Source organism: Ctenocephalides felis, unplaced genomic scaffold, assembly GCF_003426905.1.
Source record: "Ctenocephalides felis isolate EL2017-DRISC unplaced genomic scaffold, ASM342690v1 CF-g0.4_SCAFFOLD_02291, whole genome shotgun sequence".
NCBI lineage: Eukaryota > Metazoa > Arthropoda > Insecta > Siphonaptera > Pulicidae > Ctenocephalides > Ctenocephalides felis.
Genome location: NW_020538445.1, coordinates 1 through 7,495, shown reverse-complemented (window position 1 = coordinate 7,495; position 7,495 = coordinate 1). Strand labels below are relative to the sequence as shown.

The following is a 7,495-nucleotide window of genomic DNA, read 5'->3' as shown; positions in this document are numbered from 1 at the left end:
AAAATTTGGAAAAATCGGAAAATCTAGAGAAAATTATATGAACACACCTAACCATTTATATACCATTTTATTCATAATTTTATTCTGCATCTTTCGTACGAACAAAGTTTTTTTGTATCTTTTACGGTTTAGACAGTATAAGGCAATCTGTGTAGTTGTTAACTTGTCAAAATGCAAAGTGCGGCTAGGTTGGAGCAATACTCCTCACGATTCGATATTTCTCTAAAGAAAACATATAAACTATTATACATCATTAGAAAGGTCTCAAAATTCTTAGTTCTTTTTCCATACATCACAACTTCGAATTTTGCACGGTGTAGCCTACAGGCGAGTTGCCGTCGTGAAAATTTGGAAAAATCGGAAAATCTAGAGAAAATTATATGAACACACCTAACCATTTATATACCATTTTATTCATAATTTTATTCTGCATCTTTCGTACGAACAAAGTTTTTTTGTATCTTTTACGGTTTAGACAGTATAAGGCAATCTGTGTAGTTGTTAACTTGTCAAAATGCAAAGTGCGGCTAGGTTGGAGCAATACTCCTCACGATTCGATATTTCTCTAAAGAAAACATATAAACTATTATACATCATTAGAAAGGTCTCAAAATTCTTAGTTCTTTTTCCATACATCACAACTTCGAATTTTGCACGGTGTAGCCTACAGGCGAGTTGCCGTCGTGAAAATTTGGAAAAATCGGAAAATCTAGAGAAAATTATATGAACACACCTAACCATTTATATACCATTTTATTCATAATTTTATTCTGCATCTTTCGTACGAACAAAGTTTTTTTGTATCTTTTACGGTTTAGACAGTATAAGGCAATCTGTGTAGTTGTTAACTTGTCAAAATGCAAAGTGCGGCTAGGTTGGAGCAATACTCCTCACGATTCGATATTTCTCTAAAGAAAACATATAAACTATTATACATCATTAGAAAGGTCTCAAAATTCTTAGTTCTTTTTCCATACATCACAACTTCGAATTTTGCACGGTGTAGCCTACAGGCGAGTTGCCGTCGTGAAAATTTGGAAAAATCGGAAAATCTAGAGAAAATTATATGAACACACCTAACCATTTATATACCATTTTATTCATAATTTTATTCTGCATCTTTCGTACGAACAAAGTTTTTTTGTATCTTTTACGGTTTAGACAGTATAAGGCAATCTGTGTAGTTGTTAACTTGTCAAAATGCAAAGTGCGGCTAGGTTGGAGCAATACTCCTCACGATTCGATATTTCTCTAAAGAAAACATATAAACTATTATACATCATTAGAAAGGTCTCAAAATTCTTAGTTCTTTTTCCATACATCACAACTTCGAATTTTGCACGGTGTAGCCTACAGGCGAGTTGCCATCGTGAAAATTTGGAAAAATCGGAAAATCTAGAGAAAATTATATGAACACACCTAACCATTTATATACCATTTTATTCATAATTTTATTCTGCATCTTTCGTACGAACAAAGTTTTTTCGTATCTTTTACGGTTTTCATGTTATAGAGCAATATGTGTAGATGTTAACTTGTCAAAATGCAAAGTGCGGATAGGTTAGAGCAACACTCCTCACGATTCGATATTTCTCTAAAGAAAACATATAAACTATTATACATCATTAGAAAGGTCTCAAAATTCTTAGTTCTTTTTCCATACATCACAACTTCGAATTTTGCACGGTGTAGCCTACAGGCGAGTTGCCGTCGTGAAAATTTGGAAAAATCGGAAAATCTAGAGAAAATTATATGAACACACCTAACCATTTATATACCATTTTATTCGTAATTTTATTCTGCATCTTTCGTACGAACAAAGTTTTTTTGTATCTTTTACGGTTTAAGAGAAAATCGAGGAAAACTGGTTTGAACATTTATTGTAAAATTAGAAAATTTAAACAAATAATTATAAAAAATAATATAACTATATATAAATTCGTTTTATATTCATTGAGATCTATAAAAATCAATAAATACATAATTTTATACAAAAGTTTAAAAAAACCCAAAAAACACCTAAAAACTCAATAATTAACTATAATTCATATTGTCCATATATATAAACTGTTTGAACATCTAACAAAATTTTCGACAAAAATTTTTCTATCATAAGGGTTCACAGTTCGAAATTTTCCCAGACTTTTGTCTTGACGATTCACACCGTAAGCGCGAGCAGGCCCTCGCCGCAGGTCAAATGCACATCGCTTGGGACTCAGTCAAATACCTACGCTGTGGCCGCGCGCCTTATATAGGGGAATAGGTCGTGTCGAGTGCGATGCGAGCAAGCTCAGGCTAAAGTACGCTATGTTGTTCGGGCGGGTACGGATATCATTCCCCGGTGTAGTTTTTACATCATATTCGATACTTTTAGTCTGTCAATGATATATTAGCGTAACTTTTAATAATGTTGTGAGCCACATCTAGAATTTATACCCCGTATATATTCGGATGCTGGTTTGCGGCTATAGATAACTGGTGGTAGGATCATTCGTTTTTAAACGTTCGATCAGAGAGAGTTGAAATTATTTGGGTCTGCGGACCGCAAATATGAAATCTATATATTTTAATAATATAGAATTTTACAAATTGACTACGGTCAAATATATGTGAATGTAGCAGAACTAGCAAAGCTTCTCGCAGCGATGGTCTTTCGTTTTATGAACGTTTGATCGGAGCGAGTTGAAATTATTTGGGTCTGCGGACCGCAAATATAAATCTATATATTTTAATAATATAGAATTTTACAAATTGACTACGGTCAAATATATGTGAATGTAGCAGAACTAGCAAAGCTTCTCGCAGCGATGGTCTTTCGTTTATGAACGTTTGATCGGAGCGAGTTGAAATTATTTGGGTCTGCGGACCGCAAATATAATCTATATATTTTAATAATATAGAATTTTACAAATTGACTACGGTCAAATATATGTGAATGTAGCAGAACTAGCAAAGCTTCTCGCAGCGATGGTCTTTCGTTTTATGAACGTTTGATCGGAGCGAGTTGAAATTATTTGGGTCTGCCAGACCACAAATATGAAATCTTGTGATTACTCGACAAATTATTGCTGTAATCAAGTGCGCTCCTATAGTATAATATACTGTGGGCAAAAGCCTCTGGCAATGATCATTCGTTTCATTAACGTTTGACCGGAGCTAGTCGCAAAATATTGCGCAGTGTGCAAAAGCAGCGTGACGCAGTTTACAACCGCTTAGCGCTCTTATGCATTGTGTGAGAGCACTGCCATGTATATCTGCTCGGTATCGCCAGATGCCTGAGCGAATGACGAAGTTCGTTGTGAAAACGGCGTTCTTTTTGAATATTATACTTTAAACGCATAGCTCAATCAATTCTTTGGGCGCTAGATGAAAGTCTAGTGTTTTAAAGTCGATTGTAGTAAACGCTTGCGTTAGTATTCTATATACTCTGCACATTTTATTCAAATTGTGCGAATTTGAACATTCGCTTCATTGCGTTGTTTTAAGAAAATGAAAAATCAGCGAAAGCAGATTTTTCAATCTCACACACAGTGAAATATTCATATTTCAATTTTAAAGCGAGGACGTTTGTTTTTGGACCACAACGTGCTCTAAAATTGCTAAAGTGGTTGCGCGTCCTAGAGAATTTATTTTCTTGCGACCCGCCATATAGCCTGTCCAGACCATCGCGGTGATGGTTCGCACGGTAACCCGAGGCGACCCGTCGCTGCAGGTCAAACTGTCGTAGACCGTGTCTAGAATAATATACGCCGTATATGTTCGGATGTCGGTTTACGGCCGGGTTCTGGACCTTATTTATAAGTGTTCAACCATACTGTACAGCATATCCGCGGGCATGTGTCGTTGACGCAAAGACTCTTATGCGGAAAATAAAATATACAAATGCAATCAACTCAATACTCTCCGAGCGAGAATAAAAGTTAGTTATAACGATGAATTCTTATAATGAATTCGCCCCGACGTTTTCAATCTAACGAAGGGTAAAGAGACTGTTTGAAATTAACTGGGTCTGCGGACCGCAAATTTCATGTACGGACCGCCGTTTCGACGGTTGTTAAAGGTCTAGCCTCTGTGTAAGCGCAGAATATATAAAATATCAAGTCGCGATGTAAACTGTTCGTTATGTTCAGGGAATATCGTACGACTCAGATATATATATGTAAGAAAATTCGTTGTTTAGAAATATTCATCGAACTTTTCTATACAAAGTGTGGTCTCTCGGGTGACGCCGAGGGACATTTACGCACTATGCTATTATATATATAGCACCCTGGTTGATCCTGCCAGTAGTATATGCTTGTCTCAAAGATTAAGCCATGCATGTCTCAGTGCAAGCCACATTAAGGTGAAACCGCGAATGGCTCATTACATCAGTTATGGTTCCTTAGATCGTACCCACATTACTTGGATAACTGTGGTAATTCTAGAGCTAATACATGCAAATAGAGTTCCGACCAGAGATGGAAGGAATGCTTTTATTAGATCAAAACCAATCGGTGGCGGGCTTGCCTTGCTCACCGTTTGACTTGGTGACTCTGAATAACTTTGTGCCGATCGCACGGTCTAGTACCGGCGACGCATCTTTCAAATGTCTGCCTTATCAACTGTCGATGGTAGTTTCTGCGACTACCATGGTTGTTACGGGTAACGGGGAATCAGGGTTCGATTCCGGAGAGGGAGCCTGAGAAACGGCTACCACATCCAAGGAAGGCAGCAGGCGCGCAAATTACCCACTCCCGGCACGGGGAGGTAGTGACGAAAAATAACGATACGGGACTCATCCGAGGCCCCGTAATCGGAATGAGTACACTTTAAATCCTTTAACGAGGATCTATTAGAGGGCCAGTCTGGTGCCAGCAGCCGCGGTAATTCCAGCTCTAATAGCGTATATTAAAGTTGTTGCGGTTAAAAAGCTCGTAGTTGAATCTGTGTCCCACACTGTCGGTTCACCGCTCGCGGTGTTCAACAGGCATGTCTGTGGGACGTCCTACCGGTGGGCTTAGCCCGTAAAAAGGCGGCCCAACTCAAAATCCTACCAAGGTGCTCTTCACCGAGTGTCGAGGTGGGCCGGTACGTTTACTTTGAACAAATTAGAGTGCTTAAAGCAGGCTCATTCGCCTGAATATTGTGTGCATGGAATAATGGAATAGGACCTCGGTTCTATTTTGTTGGTTTTCGGAATTCCGAGGTAATGATTAATAGGGACAACTGGGGGCATTCGTATTGCGACGTTAGAGGTGAAATTCTTGGATCGTCGCAAGACGGACAGAAGCGAAAGCATTTGCCAAATGTGTTTTCATCAATCAAGAACGAAAGTTAGAGGTTCGAAGGCGATCAGATACCGCCCTAGTTCTAACCATAAACGATGCCAGCTAGCGATCCGCCGAAGTTCCTCCGATGACTCGGCGGGCAGCTTCCGGGAAACCAAAGCTTTTGGGTTCCGGGGGAAGTATGGTTGCAAAGCTGAAACTTAAAGGAATTGACGGAAGGGCACTACAAGGAGTGGAGCCTGCGGCTTAATTTGACTCAACACGGGAAACCTCACCAGGTCCAGACACCGGAAGGATTGACAGATTGAGAGCTCTTTCTTGATTCGGTGGGTGGTGGTGCATGGCCGTTCTTAGTTGGTGGAGTGATTTGTCTGGTTAATTCTGATAACGAACGAGACTCTAGCCTGCTAAATAGACGTACTTTCTGGTATCGCAAAGACCCTCCGCTTCGGCTTCGGTCGTTGTTGGTTGTGGTTCTCACTACCGGCGTACAAATATATCTTCTTAGAGGGACAGGCGACATTTAGTCGCACGAAATTGAGCAATAACAGGTCTGTGATGCCCTTAGATGTTCTGGGCCGCACGCGCGCTACACTGAAGAGATCAGCAGGTTTTCCTTGGCCGAAAGGTCCGGGTAATCCGTTGAAGCCTCTTCGTGCTAGGGATTGGGGCTTGCAATTCTTCCCCATGAACGAGGAATTCCTAGTAAGCGCGAGTCATAAGCTTGCGTTGATTATGTCCCTGCCCTTTGTACACACCGCCCGTCGCTACTACCGATTGAATTATTTAGTGAGGTCTTCGGACCGGTGCGCGGCAGCGTTTCGACATTGCCGATGTTGCTGGGAAGATAACCGAACTTGATTATTTAGAGGAAGTAAAAGTCGTAACAAGGTTTCCGTAGGTGAACCTGCGGAAGGATCATTAACGTACATTTACTATTAAGTGAATGAAACGTGTGCTATATGTCGCAATATAATGTTGCAGACTAAATGTTGTGCGCTCCCATAGTATAATATACTGTGGGCAAAAGCCTGGCAATGATCATTCGTTTCATTAACGTTTGACCGGAGCTAGTCGCAAAATATTGCGCAGTGTGCAAAAGCAGCGTGACGCAGTTTACAACCGCTTAGCGCTCTTATGCATTGTGTGAGAGCACTGCCATGTATATCTGCTCGGTATCGCCAGATGCCTGAGCGAATGACGAAGTTCGTTGTGAAAACGGCGTTCTTTTTGAATATACTTTAAACGCATAGCTCATCAATCTTTATAACGCTAATATCTTCTTTGGGCGCTAGAGTAAAGTCTAGTGTTTTAAGTCGATTGTAGTAAACGCTTGCGTTAGTATTCTATATACTCTGCACATTTTATTCAAATTGTGCGAATTTGAACATTCGCTTCATTGCGTTGTTTTAAGAAAATGAAAAATCAGCGAAAGCAGATTTTTCAATCTCACACACAGTGAAATATTCATATTTCAATTTTGAAACGAGATTTTGTATCTCGGACCGAAACGCGAAAGCTTTACGGTGTACTAATTGTAACCATAATAATCATACTAGTTTCAGAATCGCCCGAGTTATCTTAAACGATTTCGAGGGAATCACGATCGAAACATGTATAAATATATATAAAATCACCCTGAACGGTGGATCACTTGGCTCGTGGGTCGATGAAGAACGCAGCTAATTGCGCGTCGACATGTGAACTGCAGGATACATGAACATTGACATTTCGAACGCACATTGCGGTCCTCGGATACTGTTCCCGGACCACCTCTGGCTGAGAGTCGTATAACATTACCAGACTGCCGCTTGCTTTAAACGGCTTGCCGGCGAATGATGGAGTTTCGCGTAAATGCGTGCTCTTAAATAATTCACTCAACGTGTGAGCCAGTCCACTTTGCAACATCGGACATTACCGTTCGTTGACGTTCTGTGGGATTACGGCGGGTTGTGTGTCCTAGAGATTTTATATTCTTGCGACCCTCCCATAACCGGAAACCCGAACTCTCGAAATGCGGTTTCGTTCCGGCAAATTTGGACGATTCAAAGGTTCCTCGTCGATTTTGTGTGCGCTTGCTTACTAACGTTTGCGAGCACATCATAATCATAATACGACCTCAGAGCAGATGAGATTACCCGCTGAATTTAAGCATATTACTAAGCGGTGGAAAAGAAACTAACTAGGATTCCCTTAGTAGCGCGAGCGAACAGGGAAGAGCCCAA

The 7,495-nt window shown here is 40.2% G+C and overlaps 2 non-coding genes across 2 annotated transcripts; both read left to right on the top strand.

The window, feature by feature from the left end:
- The first annotated feature begins 4,267 nt into the window (after positions 1 to 4,267).
- LOC113380655 lies at positions 4,268 to 6,194 on the top strand. The gene has a single exon (XR_003367464.1). It is a non-coding gene; the product is annotated as a small subunit ribosomal RNA (ribosomal RNA).
- A 710-nt stretch (positions 6,195 to 6,904) lies between these two features.
- On the top strand, positions 6,905 to 7,059 carry LOC113380654. Its single transcript, XR_003367463.1, has one exon. It is a non-coding gene; the product is annotated as a 5.8S ribosomal RNA (ribosomal RNA).
- Positions 7,060 to 7,495: the final 436 nt, after the last annotated feature.